General features: G+C 45.7%; 1 pseudogene; it reads right to left on the reverse strand.

Annotated features, from left to right (window-relative positions):
- Nucleotides 1–7,746: 7,746 nt before the first annotated feature.
- Nucleotides 7,747–8,217, reverse strand: LOC148513924 (calcium/manganese antiporter SLC30A10 pseudogene; annotated as a pseudogene).
- Between the last annotated feature and the right edge of the window lie 15,228 nt (nt 8,218–23,445).

Below are 23,445 nucleotides of genomic sequence, written 5' to 3' on the forward strand. Positions count from 1 at the left end.
ATAGGTCACGTGTGTGCCGGGGAATGAAGCTATAGGTGACCTGTGTGGCGGGGTATGAAGTTATAGGTCACCTGTCTGGCGGGGTATGAAGCTATAGGTCACCTGTGTGGCGGGCATGAAGGTATAGGTGACCTGTGTGGCGGGGTGTGGTTATAGGTCACCTGAGTGGAGGGGAATGAAGGTATAGGTGACCTGTGTGGAGGGGAATGAAGCTATAGGTGACCTGTGTGGCGGGGTATGAAGGTATAGGTGACCTGTGTGGTGGGATATGAAGGTATAGGTGACCTGTGTGGCGGGGAATGAAGTTATAGGTCACCTGTGTGGAGGGGAATGAAGCTATAGGTGACCTGTGTGGAGGGGAATGAAGCTATAGGTCACCTGTGTGGAGGGGAATGAAGCTATAGGTCACCTGTGTGGTGGGGTATGAAGTTATAGGTCACCTGTGTGGTGGGGAATGAAGTTATAGGTCACCTGTGTGATGCGATATGAAGGTATAGGTGACCTGTGTGGCGGGGAATGAAAGTATAGGTGACCGGGAAGTCGGCGGTCAATGCCGACTGCCGGCTTCCCGACTGCTTAATTCCGGCAAGGTACAAATGACAGGCTTCGAAATCTCAACGCCTGTCATTAGACCTACGCCGGGAGCCTGACACCCGGCTTGCCGATCGAAAGTAAACCGGGTGTCGGGAGCAGTCAGCCCCGGGGTGGGGTGGGTTAGGTTAGGTTACGGGCTCCCGGGGGGGACTTAGGGTTAGTCACCCCCCGGGGGGAGGTTAGGGTTAGGCTGGGGAAGGGGGGGGTTAGGCACCCCCCGGGGAGAGGTTAGGGTTAGGCACCCCACTGGGAGACTTATGGTTAGGCTGTGGGGAAGGGGGGTTAGGTCTAAGCACAGAGGGGTCTTAGGGTTAGGCACTTGAGGGAGGGGGAGGTTAGAGCTAGGCACCCCTAAAGGAGGGTAAGGGTTGGGCGGGGATTAGTTTAGTTATACTTACCCTAAGGACAATCAGGATTTCCTCCTCTGTCGGGCTGCCGCTGTCGGGATTGTCGGCGGTAAATTATACTGATTCCAGGTCACCTGTGTGGCGGGGTATGAAGGTATAGGTCACCTGTGTGATGGGGATTGAAGCTATAGGTCACCTGTGTGGTGGGGAATGAAGCTATAGGTGACCTGTGTGACAGGGAATGAAGGAATAGGTCACCTGTGTGGTGGGGTATGAAGTTATAAGGTCACCTATGTGCCAGGGAATGAAGTTATAGGTCACCTGTGTAGTGAGGAATGAAGTTATAGGTCACCTGTGGTGGGGAATGAAGTTATAGGTCACCTGTGGTGGGGAATGAAGCTATAGGTGACCTGTGTGCCAGGGAATTAAGTTATAGGTCACCTGTGTGGTGGGGTATGAAGTTATAGGTCACCTGTGTGGAGGGGAATGAAGCTATAGGTCACTTGTGTGGCGGGGTATGAAGTTATAGGTCACCTGTGTGGTGGGGTATGAAGTTATAGGTCACCTGTGTGGAGGGGAATGAAGCTATAGGTCACTTGTGTGGCGGGGTATGAAGGTATAGGTGACCTGTGTGGCGGGGTATGGTTATAGGTCACCTGAGTGGAGGGGAATGAAGCTATAGGTGACCTGTGTGGAGGGGAATGAAGTTATAGGTCACCTGTGTGGAGGGGAATGAAGCTATAGGTCACTTGTGTGGTGGGATATGAAGTTATAGGTCACCTGTGTGGTGGGGAATGAAGCTATAGGTGACCTGTGTGGAGGGGAATGAAGTTATAGGTCACCTGCGTGGAGGGGAATGAAGCTATAGGTGACCTGTGTGGAGGGGAATGAAGCTATAGGTCACCTGTGTGGAGGGGAATGAAGCTATAGGTCACTTGTGTGGTGGGATATGAAGTTATAGGTCACCTGTGTGGTGGGGAATGAAGCTATAGGTGACCTGTGTGGAGGGGAATGAAGTTATAGGTCACCTGCGTGGAGGGGAATGAAGCGATAGGTCACCTGCGTGGTGGAGCATGAAGCTATAGGTCACGTGTGTGCCGGGGAATGAAGGTATAGGTGACCTGTGTGGTGGCGAATGAAGATATAGGTGACCTGTGTGGTGGGGTATGAAGGTATAGGTGACCTGTGTGGTGGGGAATGAAGATATAGGTGACCTGTGTGGCATAGGTGACCTGTGTGGCCTGGGGAATGAAGATATAGGTGACCTGTGTGGCGGGGTATGAAGGTATAGGTGACCTGTGTGGCGGGGTATGAAGGTATAGGTGACCTGTGTGGCGGGGCATGAAGCTATAGGTCACGTGTGTGCCGGGGAATGATGCTATAGGTGACGTGTGTGCCGGGGAATGAAGCTATAGGTGACCTGTGTGGTGGGGTATGAAGCTATAGGTGACGTGTGTGGCGGGGAATGAAACTATAGGTCACGTGTGTGGCGGGGAATGAAGGTATAGGTGACCTGTGTGGCGGGGAATTAATTTATAGGTGACCTGTGTGGTGGGGAATGAAGTTATAGGTCACCTGTGTGGTGGGATATGAAGGTATAGGTGACCTCTGTGGCGGGGAATGAAGCTATAGGTCACGTGTGTGGCGGGGAATGAAGGTATAGGTGACCTGTGTGGCGGGGAATGAAGCTATAGGTCACCTGTGTGGCGGGATATGAAGCTATAGGTCACCTGTGTGGTGCAGTGTATACAGAACGACAAGCTTGAGCTAAGTTCATTGTTGGACGGCCTGGGTCCTTATCTCTCTCCCCCCTCTGTCCCTCAGTCCTTATCTCTCTCTAGCCCCCTGCCCTCTTCCCCAGCCCCCCTGCGTACCGGACTCCTCTTGTGTGCTCCTCTCTCCGCAGATGCCTGGGCTGGCTCCCTCTGTGATGATACTCGCGGCCACCTCGCCCAGTGGCGCACAGTCCTGCTCTGCTTAGGCTTAAGTGTGGTGCGGGGGCAAGGGAATCCGGGCAGCGACTGAGCCGACTGCTGCTAGTGTTCAGCGTTGCCCAGCATTAAAAAAAATAAAAATCACATGCGCTGACTAATCCCAAAATCCCTGGATCCTGCCAATCCCGATCCCGGCCACCCTACCTGTGAACTAGCAGTTAGGAGCTAATTGGCTAGTACTTCATCTCCATCCAAAGCTTAGAACAGTAAATAGACCCCTTTGTCTCTAAGAGCCCCTCTGACCTCCTAGAAGTAATAATGTATTAGCACATACAGGGCCTCAGTTAGGGTCAGGGGGAAATACATCTGGAATGTTCGATATTCCTCATGCAAGACGACGATTTCCTTCCCACTATTGCGATAACTGAGCTTATTGCGATAACTGAGCCTATTGCGATAGACATTTAAATAAACTTTGAAGCCATTTATAATCAGCGATACTGAATATTCAGCTGGTAGAACCTGCACCATAAAATGTCTCTTTCCTATTCTGCAGTTACCATGAGAGGTCCCGGGACCCTCTCCTTCCTGTGTACGCAGGATACTTGCGTGAGAGGACGCGGATCCTTTATTCCATTATGTATATGTGTAACATGAGAGTGCACAATACGTATTGGATAATTCCATTTATAATACATGTGAAACAGTAACCTGTGATGTCAGCGCAGAGAATCATTGTATGGGGTCTGTATTACAGAGTCACTTGTCTTGGTGACCACCATAGCGGTGTGGTGGGCGGTCGGATCCTGTAAATTCATAATTAGAGAGATCTAGAATCAGGAAAGGAAACATACTGAGCTCTTAACTCTTTATTAACTGAACAGATGAAATCAGAATTGTGCAATGTGTTGTTGTCTCAGTCATAGGCCCTGATTCAGCGCAAATCTGCGCGACCCCTGACCTGATGACATCACGTCACTGCCAATACAGCTCCTACGCAGCTGGCGCCATCGTTACTGTGTAGAGGGTAAATACCATATTAACCCCTGCAATACCGCTACTCTGCTGTTATCAATATATCCAGCATCCTGGGTAAGGACTCTGGCCCTGATTCAGAGCCGGACGCTCTGACAGAGCGCTCGCTCTGAATCAGGGCATCTTTTTTTTTTTTTTTTTTTTATGGAGCGTTGCCACCCACAGCTAATGCGAGCGGTCAAGACCATCGCGACCATCGGGCTTGCGACGAGACCCTTGTGGTAGGGTCTCGTGGCCGCAAGCCCCAGAGAGCTTTCGGCTCTAACAGAGCTATATATATATATATAGATATATATTCCATAGACAAAATTTTTTTACAGTTTTACATGTCCCATTAAGACTTCTTACACATGATCTGAAATTTCCCAAAACCTACAAAATTTCTGCCACTCAAACTAAAAAAAGTAATGAAATTCCAATCATTAAGGCACCTTAATGGACGTGTTCCTTGCGCAATACAGATATGGTATGCCATCACACCCTGTGGTTAACTGCAGGCACTTAATCTACATCTGCAGTCTCGGGTTGAGCGCTGAAGACCAGCCATTCGTGGATACGGTTTGGCACTGTACCTCCAGAAACACACAGCACGGAGTTCCCCGATACCTACCCGCTGAACACGGAATTCTGGAGCGCCCACCTCATTTCCATCCACAAGATCCCCGCTAGTCGGGCTAAGCATCGGAGGCCAGCCATCCGTGGTTGCGGCTCATCTCACTATTACAGTCAGACTACTGAAATACCAGACGGGTTAGAAGGCCGCCTGGAAGGTAAACTCTGCAACATTTGTTATTTGACTGTTTGCTCTTAACTGCCGGATAATACATTAAGCTGTTATTGCAATTACTGCTATATAAATAATCAAGATGCTTCCAAAAGGGTTTATTATTAACCAATGACATTTCAATGATTCCAGTTTGGGACTTGATAAACATATTTTTATATTGTTCTATCCTCAAGGTCTTTAGTAAATTGCTATTATAGTTGCTATATGCTATTGTACGATATATGTGAGACATCCTTCATAGATGTTTTGCTCTACTAATTGTAATAAATATATATTTCTATTATTATAATTTCCTGCATTGGTTTGAGTGACCTTTACTACTGACTTTCAGAATCTGTGGTTGCTTTGCTCTTGGTTTTATATTTTTGACTAGTGGGAGTGACTATCCCACACAACAATAATGAATCTGTAAAGCCTTTCCAACTCCATAGCGCCTGGGTGGAAGTGGGTACAGATAGGGTGTTACCTGGTAAGTATGGGGCAGGTGCACTGGTGTGCTGAGCAATGGAGATGATGGTGATGGGAGGTGGGTACAGCTAAGGTGTTCCTTGGTGAATATGGAGCAGGTGCACTGGCACACAGCACAATGGAGATGATGGTGGTGGCTGATGGGAGGTGGGTACAGCTAGTGTGCTCCTTGGCGAGTATGGAGCAGGTGTACTGGTGTGCTGGGCAATGGAGATGATGGTGGTTATAGATTTCTTAGTGTGCAGAAAAGGGAAAAGATTATCACTCTGCAATGTCGAAACTGGATTATTGGCTGAGACAAGATCAGTTTAAAATTGAATCGCAGCGACACCATCTTGCGACTGGCCGCAAGACGCCATTTTGCGAATGGCCGCCTAAGCGCCATTTTAGATAAACTCACACTTTAGTACATGTGGCAATAATACTATTAGCATCATGCGATTGCATCCGTGACCATCGCCATAAGTTACGGCGATTCACCAAAAGCCCATTTCATGACTTTACGTAGTTTGGGTGTTCTGGATAAAGTGCATATTATTATAATTCCCCTAAAGGATATATATTGCATTAGCTAGAACAGAGCAAATGGCCACGTGTTAACTAGCCTGTGTAGATAAGCTTCCTGGATAACGTCTGCTCTCACTCCAGGTGGCCCGGCTCGAATACACACCTTACATTAGCAGGCTTCCTGCAATTAAATAACTTCAAAGCCAAGAGTGTTATCTGAGGTTTGGGTCTTGTAGCTGGGCTATTTGCATTCACACAAGCATCTGGGAGAATAAAGGGCTTTTCTTTGAGCCTGGGAAAGGTGGGGGCTGCTGAGAGAAGGGGCATGTGGAACTATCAGGCTCAGCATTCCACACTGCTAGGTGTTCACTTAGTGAGATTTAAGTGCACCATTCCTCATACACACATTAAAACGCACAATTGCGCTGTTAACTAGTCGCATATTAGCGAATGCATAAGACCTTGTATGAAAACACTGTTTTATTAGCTTCATGCGCACGCATCTGCCCCAAGTTAACTAGCATCTTTACATCACACCCCGCATACTTACACATTACATATTCACATAAAAGGTTTAATAAGCTTTAAGGTATAAGATTTAAGTTTGTTCAGTTAGTATAAATGCTGTGAAATAAAGATTATTTGGTAACTAAGGTTTTATACATGCTAAGTAAGCCGTGTTTGGTTTTGTACTGATGCGTACTCTTTCAACAGAATTCCGGTATTATCGGTGTGGAGATCGCATCATGCATTCTCAACTTATGGACCGCAGAGACTTCAAGCATCAAAATGTATATTATGAACAACTGTTAGGATGCAGCATGGGGAGGCGGGAGGGAAAAGACCCTCAGTTGTTAGAGGCTGGGATGAGTCTATTTGAACCAGCCTGTTAAACGCTCTGTAACAGATGCTTCTCCCCTGGGAACCAATGGCATAAGCTAGAAACTTCTCTATTGTCCTGTCTATTCTGGGGGGGTATAAATATGGGTGCTCAAACACTGGGTCTTTAGTCTTCGTGCTGAATGACGACGGGATTTCTTGCTGATGCCGGGATCTGGTCCAGAGCGCATGCGTATGTATACTGTACTTGGGATCTGTATAATTCCTTTGTGTCTAATTGTGTCTGGATCAATAGCGTGTAACTGACTGTACTTTTACTTGAATAATACTTGTGCTTTGGAACCACAGATTCCAGGTCTAAGTCTTTATTTACTGTATGACTGCGTACGCAAATTAGTGTCATCCTTAGAGGTTTATAGGTAGGATTTTAGAAGGTACAAGCAGGGGTATATAGAGGTTCATTTCAATATCGTTAGCAAAAATACTTCAAATTTGCACCAGTTAAAACTGGGTGAAGATTGGGCTTTGTTGTAAAGGTTTCTTTGGGTGTGTATTGCAGATTCCAGTCGCACTGCACTCAATGTACAAATAAGAAAAAAACACTTTGAACACATAAAAATGCCAGATGTAATATAGACCCAAAACATCATAATAACGGAATCAGTATGTTAGGAGTTGGTAGAAGAACTAATCCTAAAAGATATCTGGTAAGATGATAATACACAAATGTAATCGTATCTGGCTGCCTGTATGTGCGCTAAAGTCACAGGGAAAACATGGTCAGACCATTTATTGTAATGAAAACATCAAACATTCCACTGAATCCCAAACTAAATAGTTATGTTTTTGTATTTTGTACCAATGTTTCAATGTGTCAGGTTTATGGTTTGAATGCGAGTTTCGTTCTGTCGTGTTGTATGTTACCTGTGAGTATATACTATATTCTCTGCGTAGTGATTACAATGCTGGAGACAGATGAAAGTTGGGGATAGTAGGAGCTTGATGTTTAATGACAACTAATACAGGACAGTAGTTGATAATAACAAATAATGCTGGAATAAAACACAATCGCAAGGAACCCATCGTGACCAAGCCTTATCCTAGCCAAGTGCATGGACCTCCTCTGTACAATCCTCCTCTCATTATTTAGGGAACACGTTGCGATCTAGGCTATATTTTTGAATCTTTTGCAGGTAACTAGAACTGCTATTGCTTTATGTGACATATGCATTTATTAGTAAGATTGTTCTTTACCTTTATCCAGTTCCAGATTATCGCTTGATTTCTTAGGCAAACAGCAGTCCAAAAAGATGAGATAGTTTAATATATTGATGGCCAGACCCACGACCCCAACAATCAGGACCAGCAGAGCCTCTTCAGTCTTTTCTGGTTTTATGAACCTCTTGATGGCCTCCACCAGGATGCTAAACATCAGAGCAGCGGCAAAGACCGCATTGCCAAACCCTCCAACCGCATCGGCCCTAAGGAAGCCATATGTGTTCCTCTGGTGCCATTGCACGCGACTGTACCGGATCCCCAACAACCCGATTATCATGGAGATAAGGTGGGAGAGAACGGCAAAGCCATCAGAAGAGAGTGATAGGGAATTCCCTATGTACCCCACAGCCAGCTCCACTACAAAGAGGAAGACACTGACCACACACATCAACACCAGGCGAGCAGATTGCCCTGTGTAACGACCCATAGCTGACTCGCACCTTCACTTCTACTAGTAGTTCCAGTCTCTGCGTCTGAGCTACTTTATAGGCTTTGCCGATCGCAGCACATCACACTCAGAATCTTTTTATGGCCCTGTAAAATAATAACTTTTTTTTTAAGGGTCATTTAAGTGGAGGTTTATTCTGCAGGGTACAAGAGGAGCGAGGGGTGCAACACTCACAGCAGCGCTGAACCTGTTCTATAACCTCGTAACGAGTATTAGGAAAGACGGCGATTTGTTGGTGTAAATAACAGAACATAGTTACAGCAGATGTAGCTCAGGAAATCAGCTATTTGGCTAATAAATGGAGTTTATTACAGTATTTTACCCAGGTTTATGGTGCATGTCTTTTATTGCCTGTCTGTTAATCATCAGGTATGACAATAATTTAGTTTTTTAAGAAAAAGCTGTTGTGACAATATTTTTCTATATAATTCATTTGATTACAAAACAGTTGGGGCAGAGTTTATTGCAGTAAACAGCGCACTATAGACGAGGATTAACTGTACATTCTATAATACTATCTTTCCGTATATACAGTAGTAACCAAGTTGATTAAGAAATACAAATGTTTATGATCCTGAGCCCTAGCTCCTAGTTTGAATAATTGACAAAAAATGTGTTTCTCAACCTCAGTCCTCAAGACACACTAAAAGCTACGTACACATCTAAAGATCTGTCCAACCAGCCAACTAGGTGATTGGTTGGAATGATAATCTGGTAATGTATGGGAGTAACTGATGATCAGCAATTTGCTCCTAAATGCCAGAAAACAGATGAAAATGGCGTCAGAGAAGTTTGTTAAATGTTTGATCTAAACAATTTGTTCAAACAACAGTTTTTCTCCATTTTCCGGTGTTTGGGAGCAAATTACTGATTGTCATTTACTTTCATACGTTACCAGATTTTCATTCCAACTAATCACCTAGTTGTCTGGTTGGACAGAATCTTTAGATGTGTATCCAGCTTAAGTGCAGGTTTTAGTGATGTCCAGGCTTGAGCACAGATGGTTAAATCAAAATAACTGAGGTACTAATTAAGACACCTGTGCTCAAGCATGCATATCCTTAAAACCTGGACTGTTAGTGTGCTTTGAGGACAGTGGTTGGGAATCCCTGGCCAAAGAACATGAGACCATGCCGTGGCCTTGTGCTATTGCGATGGTCTGCAGAAGGCTATATAGGTATATCCAGGTTACTACTACTACAAGAACTTATATTATTAGAAAATAATTATAAGAAAGAAAACAATTTGGTTGGTTTAATAGTTAGCATTACTGCCTCGCAGCACTGAGGTCTTGGGTTGAATTGCCCCCACAGCCCTAACTGTGTGGAGTTTGTATGTTTTCTCAGTGTTTGCTAGGGTTTCATGCAGGTGCTCCAGGTTTCTCCCATACTCCAGAAACATATCTAACATTAACTCTCTTTCCTCGAAGTCCATAGGGAGACATTGGGGTGTAAGTGGGACCTGGAGGACCGGACACCAACAGCAAACATTTTCAATCCCAGGATGCTCTGGTCCTTCCCTATACCCCGCCCACAGCCATCTCAGTTTTGTTAACAAGCCCAAGGCAGGGGCGGGACCGGAGAGAAGGAAGACTGGACCACTGAGGAATCCAACTCTCACGCAGAGAAGGAAACAAGTGACCAAGAGGAGAAGCCAATAGAAGCCAGGTGCGGGTGCCCTGTGGACCCTATTTACTTCGAAGAAAGAGCGTTAACCAAGGTAAGTTTTAACATACAGTCAGGTGCATAAATATTGGGACATTGACAGAATTTTCATATTTTGGCCTCTATTCACCACCACAATGGCTTTGAAATGAAACAAACAAGATGTGATTTACCTGCAGACTTTCAGATTTAATTTGAGGGTAATTACATCCAAATCAGGTGACCGGTGTAGGAATTACAGCGGTTTCTATATGTGCCTCCCACTATTTAAGGGGCCAAAAGTAATGGGACAAACTAAACAATCCTAAATCTAACTTTCACTTTTTAATACTTTGTTGCAAATCCTTTGCAGGCAATTACAGCCTGAAGTCTGGAACGCATAGACATCACCATACGCTGGGTTTCATCCCTGGTGATGCTCTGCCAGGCCTCTACTGCAAATGTCTTCAGTTCCTGCTTGTTGTTAGGGCATTTTCCCTTCAGTTTTGTCTTCATCAAGTGAAATGCATGCTCAATCGGATTCAGGTCAGGGGATTGACTTGGCCATTGCATAACATTCCACTTTTTAGCCTTAAAAAACTCTGGTTGCTTTTGCAGTATACTTCGGGTCATTGTCCATCTGCACTGTGAAGGGCTGTTCAATGAGTTCTGAAGCATTTGACTGAATATGAACATATAATATTGTCCGAAACACTTCAGAATTAATTCTGCTGCTTTTGTCAGCAGTCACATCATCAATAAATACAAGGGAACCAGTTCCATTGGCAGCCATACATGCCCACGCCATGACACTACCACCACCATGCTTCACTGATGAGGTGGTATGTTTTGGATCATGAGCAGTTCCTTTCCTTCTCCATACTCTTCTCTTCCCATCACTCTGGTACAAGTTGATCTTTGTCTCATCTGTCCATTGGATGTTGTTCCAGAACTGTAATGGCTTTTTTAGATGTTTGGCAAACTAATCTGGTCTTCCTGTTTTTGTGGCTCACCAATGGTTTACATCTTGTGGTGAACCCTTCTATATTCAGTCTTGTGAAGTCTTCTCTTGATTGTTGACTTTGACACATATACACCTACCTCCTGGAGAGTGTTCCTGATTTGGTAAACTGTTGTGAAGGGGTTTTTCTTCACCAGGGAAATAATTCTTCTGTCATCCACCACAGTTGTTTTCCATGGTCTTCCGGGTCTTTTGGTGGTGCTGAGCTCTCCGGTGCATTTTTTTCTTTTAAGAATGTTCCAAACAGTTGATTTGGCCACACCTAATGTTTTTGCTATCTCTCTGATGGGCTTGTTTTGATTTTTCAGCCTAATGATGGCTTGCTTCACTGATAGTGACAGCTCTTTGGATCTCATATTGAGAGTCGACAGCAACTGATTCCAAATGCAAATGTCACACCTAGAATCAACTCCAGACCTTTTACCTGCTTAATTGATAATGAAATAACAAGGGAATAGCCCACAACAGTCCATGAAATAGCTTTTGCGTTGATAGTCCCATTACTTTTGGCCCCTTAAAAAGTGGGAGGCACATATAGAAACCGTTGTAATTCCTACACCGTTCACCTGATTTGGATGTAATTACCCTCAAATTAAATCTGAAAGTCTGCAGGTAAATCACATCTTGTTTGTTTCATTTCAAAGCCATTGTGGTGGTGAATAGAGGCCAAAATATGAAAATTCTGTCAATGTTCCAATATTTATGCACCTGACTAACTCTCCTTTTCTTCTTCAGGTTCCATAGGGCTCCACAGGAAACATTGGGGATGTCCCAAAGCAGTTGTTCAAGGGCGGGAACGCTCCTGAGTTGATAGGATAACACTACGCCCAAAGGAAGCATCCTGAGAGGCAAATGTATCAAAGACATAAAACCAAAGAAAGGTGTGGAGAGAGGACCAGGTGGCCACCTTGCATAGCTGTTCAGCTGAGGTGCCACGCCGGGCTGCCCACGAGGAACCCACAGAGCGAGTAGAATGAGCAGATACTGTAGCCGGCAGAGGAAGACCAGCCTGCGTGTAAGCCTGTGAGATAGTCATGCAAATCCATCTGGCCAGAGTCTGTTTGTTAGCTGGCCATCCCTTCTTCTGGAATCCATATAGGACAAAGAGGGAGTCCGATTTCCTGATGGAAGTAGTATGGTTCACGTAGATCTTCAGAGCACAGACCACATCCAAATAGGCCTCACCTGCAGAGAGGTCTGGTGAATTAAAGGTTGGGACAACAATTTCCTCATTCAGGTGGAAGCAAAAAACCACCTTGGGAAGGAAGCCCAGGAGTGTTTGAAGAACAGGCCTGTCCTAATTAAATATTAAAAGGGGGGAGTGACATGAAAGCGCCCCTAAATTCGATACCCTACGGGCAGACGCCATAGCTAGAAGAAACAGTCTTCGCAACGAGCAATTTGATATCCACTGATTCCAGGGGTTTGAATGGAGGTTCCTGAAGTACTTTGAGCATCACTGACAAATCCCATGGAGCCACAGGAGAGACAAAGGAAAGTTGTATACGTAGAACACCTTGCATGAAGGTGTGAATATCCGGTATAGGAGCAATTCTGCACTGAAACTAGACAGACAAAGCAGAGACTTGTACTTTGAGAGATGCTAGGCGGAGGCCAAGGTCTAGTCCAGCCTGAAGAAAGGCAAGAATATGAGAAACTTTAAAGACTTGAGGGTCATAGTTTCTTGGAGTGCACCATTGGAAATACGTATGCCATATTCTGGGATAAATTCTGGCTGAGGCCGGTTTACGTGCTCTGGACCACAGAGCTGGAGAAACCCTTAGCCGTTAGGAGGGATGTCTCAAGAGCCACGCCGTTAAAGACAGACGGGCCAGGTCTGTATGTAGACATGGACGCTAAGACAACAGGTCTACTCGTAGAGGAAGTTGAAGGAGAGCCTGTGAAGACCTGAGTACGAATGACGTCTGGGTCAAGCCGGAGCTATCAACAGGACTGTGCCCCCCTCATGTATAAACTTCTGAAGAAGCACTCGAGGAAGCAGGGATATTGGAGGGAAGAGATATGAAAACTGGAAGTTCCATTTTACTGACAAGGCGGCTATGACGGCCGCGTTGGGGTGCTTTGTTCTGGCTGGAAGATTGTTGTTGTGCGCTTGAGGCCATGAGATCCATCTCCGGAAGACTCAATTTGTCCACTAGAAGCTGAAAGACTTCTGGATATAGAGACCATTCTCCTGCAAGCATGTTGTGACGGCTGAGGAAATCCGCTTCCCAATTGAGAGTCCCCGGGATGAACACTGCGGGGATGGCTGGGAGATTTTGTTCGGCCCATGTGAGAATGCGGGACATGGTCATTGCTGATGGACTGAGTGCCCCCTTGGTGATTGAGGTAGGCCACAGCTGTGGTGTTGTTGGACTGTACCTGTACTGGCCTGTTTTTCAGAATATTCTGAGCCAGAGTGAGAGCCCTGTAGATGGCTTGATGTTCCAGGATATTGATTGGGAGGAGATTGTGCATATTGCCTGGTGTTTGTTACCAGATTACGGCTGTATTGAGACAGAGCCCTATCCCCGTTTTCAAGTCCGGCCACACATTACTTGAATCTACGAGACTCCGGGCACTGGGATTCCTCGTCAGCGTGACTACGCTTATCAGCTGACAGCGCTGAGCTACACTCTAACCACCACCATCACATCCTGCTATCAAGTACTCATAGGCACGGAAGCCTGTGCTGATCGGGACCCTCCGCAGTGTGAGCACGGTATTGACCAGCTAAAGGGTGACTATTAAGCACAATATTATCACCTAAAGGGGACAACATTTGTATCATCAGTGACACTGGTTGGTTATATCTGTGTGCACTGGGACGGAAGTGACACAGATCAGTCCGACCTTGTTGCTTTACTCTGATTAGCACTGGATATGCCTGATGGAACTTGTTGCTTTACTCTGATTAGCACTGGATATGCCTGATGGAACTTGTTGCTTTACTCTGATTAGCACTGGATATGCCTGATGGAACTTGTTGCTTTAATCTGATTAGCAATGGATATGCCTGATGGAACTTGAATAGCTGACTAATATCTTATTCAGCTACATTATACTTATTGTTGCAAAGTATCAGCAAATCCAAACGATACAGTGTCCTAGCATATTGCTACTAGTCTTTCTGCACATTTCTCATAAGGATTCCAAGTTCTAATTGTTTATTACATGTAATTGCTGCTGATTTACATGCATTTGTGATATGGTTATTGGGTTGCTAGCTCATTGATCGGTTTAGCTATTTTTTATGTCATTGATCTATATGTACTATGGGTTCACAATTTTTATAAAAAATTTTTTATTGTCATCTATTTGTAAATGATTAAACCTATATTAGGTATACTGTACTAAACAAGTCTCCTTGTCTATAATAGAGAGCAAAACCTCTACTATATGTACTGTTTGTACCAGAACAGTAAATTGTTCATTTCATATTGATTGGCAGCACTGTCTCGACTGGGGACCATCGGCCCTGGCAGGAGTGCTGGCTGGTTACCATGCCCCACACTTGGAGGCTTGCGTCCGTGGTGGTGAGAGCCCAGATCGGGATAAAAAAAGGGACGGCCCTTGTTCAAATGAGAAATCTGTAGCCACCGGGCTAGGGACAGGCAAACATATACCTGGAAATATCCCCATATATACATAGTGGACCCATAACGCTATCAAACCACTACTTATTTTTGGCTGAAGGAAATTTGTTCCACCACATCCCTGCCTGTTCTCCTTAGCTGTCAATCACTGCTTGGCTACTGTTCATGGTGGTGAGTTGGTATACGTGTGCTCAATGATAATTTGCTGCACCTTTTATTCTATGTGTAGCTATAGTCACTGCACATGATGAGCACGCCAACTCACATGGGGAGGAGGAGCTCATTATCTGGCATCTGAGCAGATGGGGGAGCCCGTTCCACCTAGAGAGGATCAGGTGTTGTAGTGGCCTGGAGTGGAACTGGGCGAATTCCACCATGTCGAAGGTGGACACCATTGATCCCAAGGCCTGCATTGGAGAGTGAATCGACACTTGGCGATTGTGGAGCAGTCTGTGTAGCCTGTGCTGCAGTGCTGAAATGTCCGTTGTTAGTAAGATTCTCTGAACTCGAGAGTTCAGGAGGGCTCCCAAATGTACCATCCTTTGAGAGGGTGTTGGGGAAGACTCCAGTTGATCTGTAGAAAGGCAATGGTTACCTGCAGGTGGCAGTGAAGAGTCTCTGGGGAGCTGGTCAACAGCAAGAGATCATCCAGGTATGGGAGCAGTCTGATCCCTTGATGATGGAGAAGCCGTCATAACTGCCATGATCTTGGTAAAGACCCGAGAGGTCAATGAGAGGCCAAATGGCAGAGTCTGAAATTGGTAATGTTGCTGCAGTGTAGCAAACCGGAGATATTGTTGATGAGAAGGCGCTATAGGTACATGTAGGTAAGCGTCCTGACTGTCTAGGGATACCATAAAATCTCCCGGCTCCATAGCTAGGATAATTGAAGGGAGGGTTTCCATAAGAAACAATGAAACCCATTGGGCTTCTGAACTAAGAAAAGGGTAGAGTAATAACCTTTGCCCCATTGTGAGGAGGGGACCAGAATTATTACCCCTGAATTTAGTAAGAACTGAATGGCTTTTTGGAGCAGCAGAGCCTTGGTCGAGTCCGATGGAGGACCTGTGCAAAAGAACAGTTATATCCGTGGGAGACCACTTCTCTTACCCAGGCATCTGACGTGGTTTGATGCCAAACTTGGGTGAATTGAAGAAGTTGGCCTCCCACCCTGGGAGCATCCAGGGAGAGGCCCGCCCAACCAGGCCTGTCCTCAGACTTGGCAGGTGGACGTCTAGTAGCCCAGGCTCGTTTGGCCCTAGGCTTGGAAGCTTTGGCTGATTTCTGTTGCCTTGGAAAGGACTGGCCCTTGGCTTTGCCTTGAGGGCGAAAGGACAGAAAGGATGTCATCCGCTGCTTTGTATTATATGCAGAGTGCAGGAACGCCATCTTGTTAGTCGCCAAAGTAGTCACAATTTTATTCAAATCTGGATCAAATAGGATGTCTCCTGCATAAGGCAGAGACTGTAGAGCCTGTTTTGATTGTGACTCTGCTTTCCAGGAACGTAGCCAAAGAATATGGCGGACCACTACCGAAGATATCCTGGAGGCCAGGAGAGCCGTATCCATAGCCGCTTCACCTAAGTAGGAGGCTGCATCTCTAATGTGAGATATGTAGGACAGATGTTTCTTTGAAGCATCAGGGGGGAAAAGTCTTTTCTATGGCCTCTTCCCAACTCTCACCCAGGCCATAGCCCTAGCAGAATGAGTAATAGCTCCCGTAAGAGAGTATATAGATTTGTGACAAGCTTCTATACATCTATCTGTAGTCTCCTTCAAGGAGGTTGCAGTATGGACAGGTAAGGTGGCATTTTTAACCAGACGTGTTACATGAGAATCCACCATTGGGGGGAACTTCCCATGTAGTACAATTAGTAGCTGGAAGCGGGTAAAAGGAACTGAACCATTTTGGAATTTGAAACCTTTTACAGGGCATATTCCAAGCGTCACTCATGTGATCAGATAGCTGGTCAGAGTGAGGAGACTCTGGTAAACTACCTTTTGTCGCTTAAAAAGTGCGTGTTTTTTCTTAGGAGCGGGTTCATCCTCTTCTATTTGTAGAATAGTTTTAACAGCTCTCACAAGAGCAGGTATAGTTAGTTTAGAGGGTGGCTCCTCTTCTCCTGAGACAGAGTCATAGTGAGAGAGATCTGCGTCTTCTGCCTCCCCAGATGAGATCTCAGAATCAGATAACTGTGTGGATTGGGATGATATCATAGTATGTTTAGTATGCTTAGTGGGTAAAGGTTTATCCTTATGCAGCATTTGCTGAAAAACCGTAGAGGTATTAGCCAAACTCTGTACTGAGGTAGACAGTACGTCTATCCATGGGGGAGGCAAAGGATTTGCAGGGGGTACCTGCTGTGGCCATCCCATAGGGGGAGCTACCACAGGGACTGTCACTTGGTCCGCAATTTTTATCAGCATTTGTGAAAAGGCCGCCCAGTGTGGGTGCTGAGGAAGAGACACCGGCGCTGATGGACCTGGTGTAACAATACAGAGACCATCCTGAATGATAGCTTGTAAGTCCTGCTCTGCGGGCTTAGCCACAGAAGACCTCAGAGTAGGAGGAGCAGCATCAGACTGCTGGCTATTCTTTCCTCTGCTAGACATAGTCACAAGTATAATAGAATACACAGTATGATACAGTGCAAAGAACACCTTGCAGTATGTGTAATATGGCACAATGTAGTGCGCAACCGCTGTATATATGGCACAGTGTACTGGGCAACAGCGCTATATAGTATGTGATAGTCCTCACACTTAAGTAGCAGATGTGAGGTACAGTGAACCCTCCAATTGGATCGGTATGAACCGGCGGTTCTAATCCCGATAAGTATTTTCCTATTCACTAACCTAACTCCACCCCCCACCCTAACCCTCCCTTAGGGGTGCCTAACCTCCCCCGCAAGAGCCCCCCTTCCCCTAGCCTAACCCTCCCCCCCGGCATCCGGCTTACCTTCGATCGGAATGCCGAGTGTTGGGCTCCCGGCGTAGGTAAAATGACAGGCGGCGGGATTTCGACGCCTGTCATTAGACCCTTGCTGAGATTAGACGGTCGGCATCCCGACTTCATACCCCCTCCAATACCTTAGTATATCAGGGTACAGTAGAAAAAAAAAGAGGTATAACTGACCGTATATAGAGATTAGCGCTAGCCCAAGTCACATACAAACGCAGAAAAAAACATGACATGTCTGCAATGGGCACTAAAATCAACTACACAGACCGCAGTGGCTGGGAGGATATAGCGCTGTATAACCTGGTATACAGGGAGACTGGACCCAGCATTTCCCGGAGACCTTCTTGCCTAAAATGGCTGCCGTGCGTCTCTGAGGGGGTGGAGGGTGAGGGAGGAGCAGCCCAGGGAACATCAATACCGCAGGTGAATGGCGCCCTGAGCTTGGGGAGGGGCTGCTGGGAGAGCGTCTGATCCCCTGGCCTTTACAATATGCCTCTGCGCCAGTATTGTTATGCCCAGGTGGTCTAGTCAAGTCAGTGTCCACAGCGTCTCCGGTCTGTCTCCTAAGACCGGAGACGAGACTACACTAAGATGTGGGTACCCGAAAAAAAAAAACGGGTTTCTGCCTTACCTGTCCCCTGGATTCCAGGCTGCAATCTAGGGTCCGGGGAGCCTGCTAGCTAGGTCCCCTTGGAGCCCCTACAGGAGTACCTAGCACAGGCTTGGTGTCTCGGCACCGCGGAGAGATGATGGGGCAGCAGAACGGACGTCCGGAGGACAGTCTGGTGCTCACCCATTTCTAAAAAATAAAAAGTAAATGAAATCATAAAATTAAAGAATGCAGCCCTCTCTTATAATGGTGGCCCAGCTCCTGCCGGACACCAATGAAACTGAAGTGTCATAGGACCTCTGAGTCCAACTGGCCTCAAGAAAATGTAATCTTCCATTGTGCGCCAGTAAAAAAAAAAATATGGTCTTCGCACCTCTCTAAGACTTAGTGGACTTTGACTTGTCCGCCATAAGGAAGACATTAATAACCAGGAAGGTAGCTAGATTGAGGATTACACAATTTGCACACAGCAAACTAACAAATAGCAAAACAACACACAGTGGTAAACAGAATACAGTGGTGTCATAAACATACAGGTATCTATCAAAACAGACATGCAAAGCACATCTGGAATGAAGTTATCACTTTACACTAAAGTTTCAAAAGTCATTAGATAGCCTAGTATCATGTTCAGGACCCCCTCTAGTGAGGCAAAGTGCAGCAGAAGAGGACAAAAGACCCTTGGAGAGATGTTGACCCATGGTGATTGAATAGCTTCCCACAGCTCCATATTTGTAGGTGCACATGGTCCTTGCCACCTCATCCCATAAATGCTCGATTGGTTTCATGTCGAGCGAACGCGGTGGACCACCATTCGTCAAAACTCCACAGAATGCTCCTCGAACCAATTCTGGACAACTTGGGACCAATGTCACAGTGCATTAACCTGCTGGAATATTCCATCATGAATCCATGAAGGGCTACAAATGGTCATCCAGTGGTAAACCATCAATGGCATGCTCAGGCAGACCAGTGAACCCAACCCATATGAACACACCAAACACCATTATGGAACCACCACCACCCTGCATGGTGCCTTGTTGAGAACTGGGGTGCTAGGCCTTATGGGGTCTGCAGTCACAGCTGAACTCTACAATCAGCTCGAAACTGGAACCGTGGCTCATCGGACCACACCACGTTGTCAGCCTTTCAGGGTCCAATTAGTGACGTCACAATCCCAGGTGAGGTGCTGTGTCCGTTGTTGTAGTATTCTGGTACCTTGGTGGGCCTTCTGCTCCCATATCCCATGAAGACTAAAGAACGCTGCACTGACCTGTTGGATATGCGTCTGGTACCTGCTGCATTGAATGTGGACGTAATTTGAGCAAGTGTCACTTTTCTGTTACCATGGACAATTCTGGTCAGATGCCGCTGGTCATGACCATTGAGCTCCTGTAGTCATCCACGGTGGGTGGTAATGCTTTCCATAAGGTATACCCGACACACACGACACTGTAGATGGAGGAATGTTGAATGTCTGCACAACTTCAGATATGGAATGTCCCATTCGTCAGTCACCCACTATCATGCCTCGTTCAAACTCCGATTATTCACATTGCCTTGCCATGAGCAGCCCAGCCGGTGTTCATACTGATTCACTTTACTTACATTCTGATGTTACCATCACTACATGTGACCAATTGTAACACCCCCACCGGATTAAGTGGTATCAAGAGAGGCTTACCCGGAGTTCTTCAGTCAGATAGTTGTAGGATTTGGATAGTGAAATGAATGAATTTTCTGCAGTTTTATTTAATACAGCGACTTGTAACGAATATTTACAATTAACAATAATCTTTCAAGTCTACAGCCAATAGTAAAGACTAATAATAGCATTAAGTACACTAATAACAACACCTTTAAACAATGGTTCACACACTTTGGGTTTGAATTTTATTAATCAGGGACGCTTCTGATCTTGTACTTGTACTGCTGTACATGCAAATAACGGAATAACTCTATTAGTAGATTATGCACAAACAGGTTTCAAGACTTAGTGAGCTCACAAGTCTCTCAAAGTCTGGCCAATACCCCTTTCGTTGGTGCACATTTGAATATAAGGTTACTTTATTACTATAGTTCCCTGATAACTAATAATGGTTGGTAACGCTGCTCTGACACTTGTACTGACTCTGGCTCTGTCTCTTGTATGTTGCAAGCACAAAGTAAAGTATGTCTCATGTCACATCTATAGATGTACTATAGATGTGACATGAGACATACTTTACTTTGTGCACAATATCTTGGTCATTCATGTTACAGTACTGTGCGCTGCTGCATGTTGTATACATCGCCCTGTTGAGCCTATTTCCTGTGTTGTATTAGGTAGCCATGGTGATGGCACTTGGTGATTATACCACGCCCCCCAGGCCTACACGCGCGCTGGTGTTTCCCGACGGTGACGTCATCAGCTGGAGCCGCGGCTGGGGAGATCGTGGAGGTGATGGACACTTGGGTGAGTGATCTGCTATATATTTCACTGCATTTCTGTTCTTATTCATGTCTTGATAAAAGCACCTTCTGCTGAAACATTGACATTACATCTGGCTCTGCCTGGTTCTTGATTGATCTATATAGGCTGTGGAAGTCCTGCCGAGTGCCCTTCAGTTTTATTTTCTTGTGTCTATTATACCTTTATGGTTGGTTGTGGCACCGGGGCAATACACATATTTTTAGGAGAGTGCCGGACTCTTATATGTTTTATTTTTATATATATATATATATATATATATATACACAAAGGTGTATTACATCAGCAGTTTTACCCACTGAGGGATCCTGTTATACTCTCCTGACAGTGTCATTTACCTCAGGTCAAGCTTATTTATCAGTGGATCTGTTCAACCTCTGTTCCTTCTTAGTAGATAGGGCTCCTGGCTGTCAGTCACTCTGGAGGGGGAAGGATTTAGGGTGGTCCTGTGGATGCTACTTCCCTCTATGTACCTGGCAGCTTCCTGTCAGCTCCAGTTCCTGCGCTCCCCTCACGGCTGTGGACCCTCTCACACAGCTTCCGATGAGTCCTGCTCTCTTGTCCCCTCAGGCAGCTCACTCCGTGTCCGTCCTGCCCTCCGACCAACACGGATCGGATACCGCTCCCTGGACACCACCTCCGATGTCCCTGAGGTAAGGGACACTTAATGTAGGAGCTCCTTTCCACTTATCTGCCTCAGGCACACTCCTCCCAACTGTCAGGTCTCTTTATAACCTCTACTAGCCCTCACTGCAGTGTCCAGCACAAGTCCCCCCTGCAGTTAATGGTGAAGTCCATGCTGGGGCTGTTTTAGAAATGTCCATCACTCACTGATGGGGGAGGCCAGCAGGACAATAGGGCACCAGGCTATAGGTGCCATTACATTGCTACAGTCCCTTTTACATTACCATATCAACATGAACATATATATATTACGGTGCACATCAATGAATTTATATATAACAGGCTCTATATGATTGAATAACTATATCCATTTCTTCTGGGGTATCACATAATTATTGGGACCTTCTGGATCAGTCCGCCCCCTTATAACTCCATGATTAACACTAAGGACTAAGATTTATAAATGTCTTTCTTTCACCCGACTACACTATTTCTGATTAACCACAGTGAGATCCAGGATTGTGGAGACTCACCAGGCCGTCCTCACAGTGCTGCCCATTTGCATCGAAGTCGGCCGGAAGTACTGTGGGTTAGAACTACAAGCACACCGCTATTTATCGGCATTTCACCCGGCCGGGAACACTGTACGGTAATACCATAAGCTCACCGCTATCTACCTGGATTTGAGCTGGCCGCTCCATGTGATTGAGTGGCCGTTGATACAGTGAGGCTACGGGACTGCTCCTAATATACCATACTTGCTTCAACCGCGATTAATCGTATCAAATTAAAGAAGAATCCGGTGAGTTACCTGATGAGCCGGACCAGCGAATAAACCCCTCCATTGAAGAGTAAGATTACCGGTGATTATTGTTGGTGATCTAACTTGGAATACGGGGAAAGACCTATCAGCTGCTCATTGCAACACTTTCAGCAAATAAATACTATACCTGCAAATATATCAACAATCTTAATTTATATGAAACCTTAGGAGGTGAACATATTTGAGGATATTGGGGTTCATAAACAGTAGATCACACACTATCATTACTAAATACATTACCATTATGGACTGTTCCATTAATATATGATATTTAGAAAATGTAAATGAAGGCCAGTTCTCTTCCTATTTTAGTGTTAATAGAGGATTTTGTTGTGTATATGTATGTATGTATATATATATATATATATATATATATATATATATATATATATATATATATATATATTCACACACACACAGTCAGGTGCATAACTATTGGGACATTGACAGAGTTTTCATATTTTGGCCTCTATTCACCACCAATGACGTCTGGGTCAAGCCGGAGCCACCAGTATTACTGTTCCGCCTTCCTGCTTGAATTTCCTGAGAACTCTTGTGAGGAGAGAAATCGGAGGAAAGAGATAAGACAGCTTTAAGTCCCATCTTACTGCCAGTGCATCCACGAAGGCTGCTGATTGGTCTCTGGACCTGGATCCGTACCTGGGTACCTTGTGGTTGTTACGTGACGGCATGAAATATTTTCCTGGCAGACCCCATTTGTTTACCAGGAGCTGAAACACTCCTAGATGGAGATAGCCCTCTTCGATGTGTTTGTCCTGGCGACTTAGGAAGTCTGCTTCCCAATTGAGTATTCCCAGTATGACTATTGCCGAGATGGCCGGAAGACGACGTTCTGCCCAAATCAGAACCCTTGTCACCTCTTTCATGGCTGCGAAACTTCTTGTGCCTCCCTGATTATTGAGGTAGGCCACAGTTGTCGCATTGTTGGACTGGATCTGGACCGGCTTGGCCTGGAGCAGGTCCTGTGCCCTGATAAGTGCTTTGTATACTGCTCGCAGTTCTAGAATGTTTATTGACAAATGACTTTCCTGATTTGTCCATCTTCCCTGAAAGGTGTGATGACCTGTGGTGAGCAGCACCCAATTTGGAATCCAGAATGGGCACCCTTTGTTCAGATGATCCTTTCTCAGCCCCCTCAGGAGGGAGTGTCGAACCCCTGGAGTAAGAAATATCCTCTGAATTTATTAGATGATACGGTCCGTTCCACTTGGAGAGAATCAATCTTTGAAGAGGCCTGCAATGGAATGGAGTATACCCCACCATGTTGAAGGTGGATACCATTGATCCCAGGATCGGCATTGCTAGTAGAATGGATACTCTAAACTTTAGAAGCAGCTTGCGTATTCGCAACGATAGGACCACAATCTTGTCCTCTGGCAGAAACACTGTGGGTGCCCGAGAATCCAGAAGAGCTCCCAGATGTACAATCTGCTGTGC

This window comes from Taudactylus pleione, unplaced genomic scaffold, assembly GCF_031769625.1.
Source record: "Taudactylus pleione unplaced genomic scaffold, aTauple2 ptg000267l, whole genome shotgun sequence".
Taxonomy (NCBI): Eukaryota; Metazoa; Chordata; class Amphibia; order Anura; family Myobatrachidae; genus Taudactylus; species Taudactylus pleione.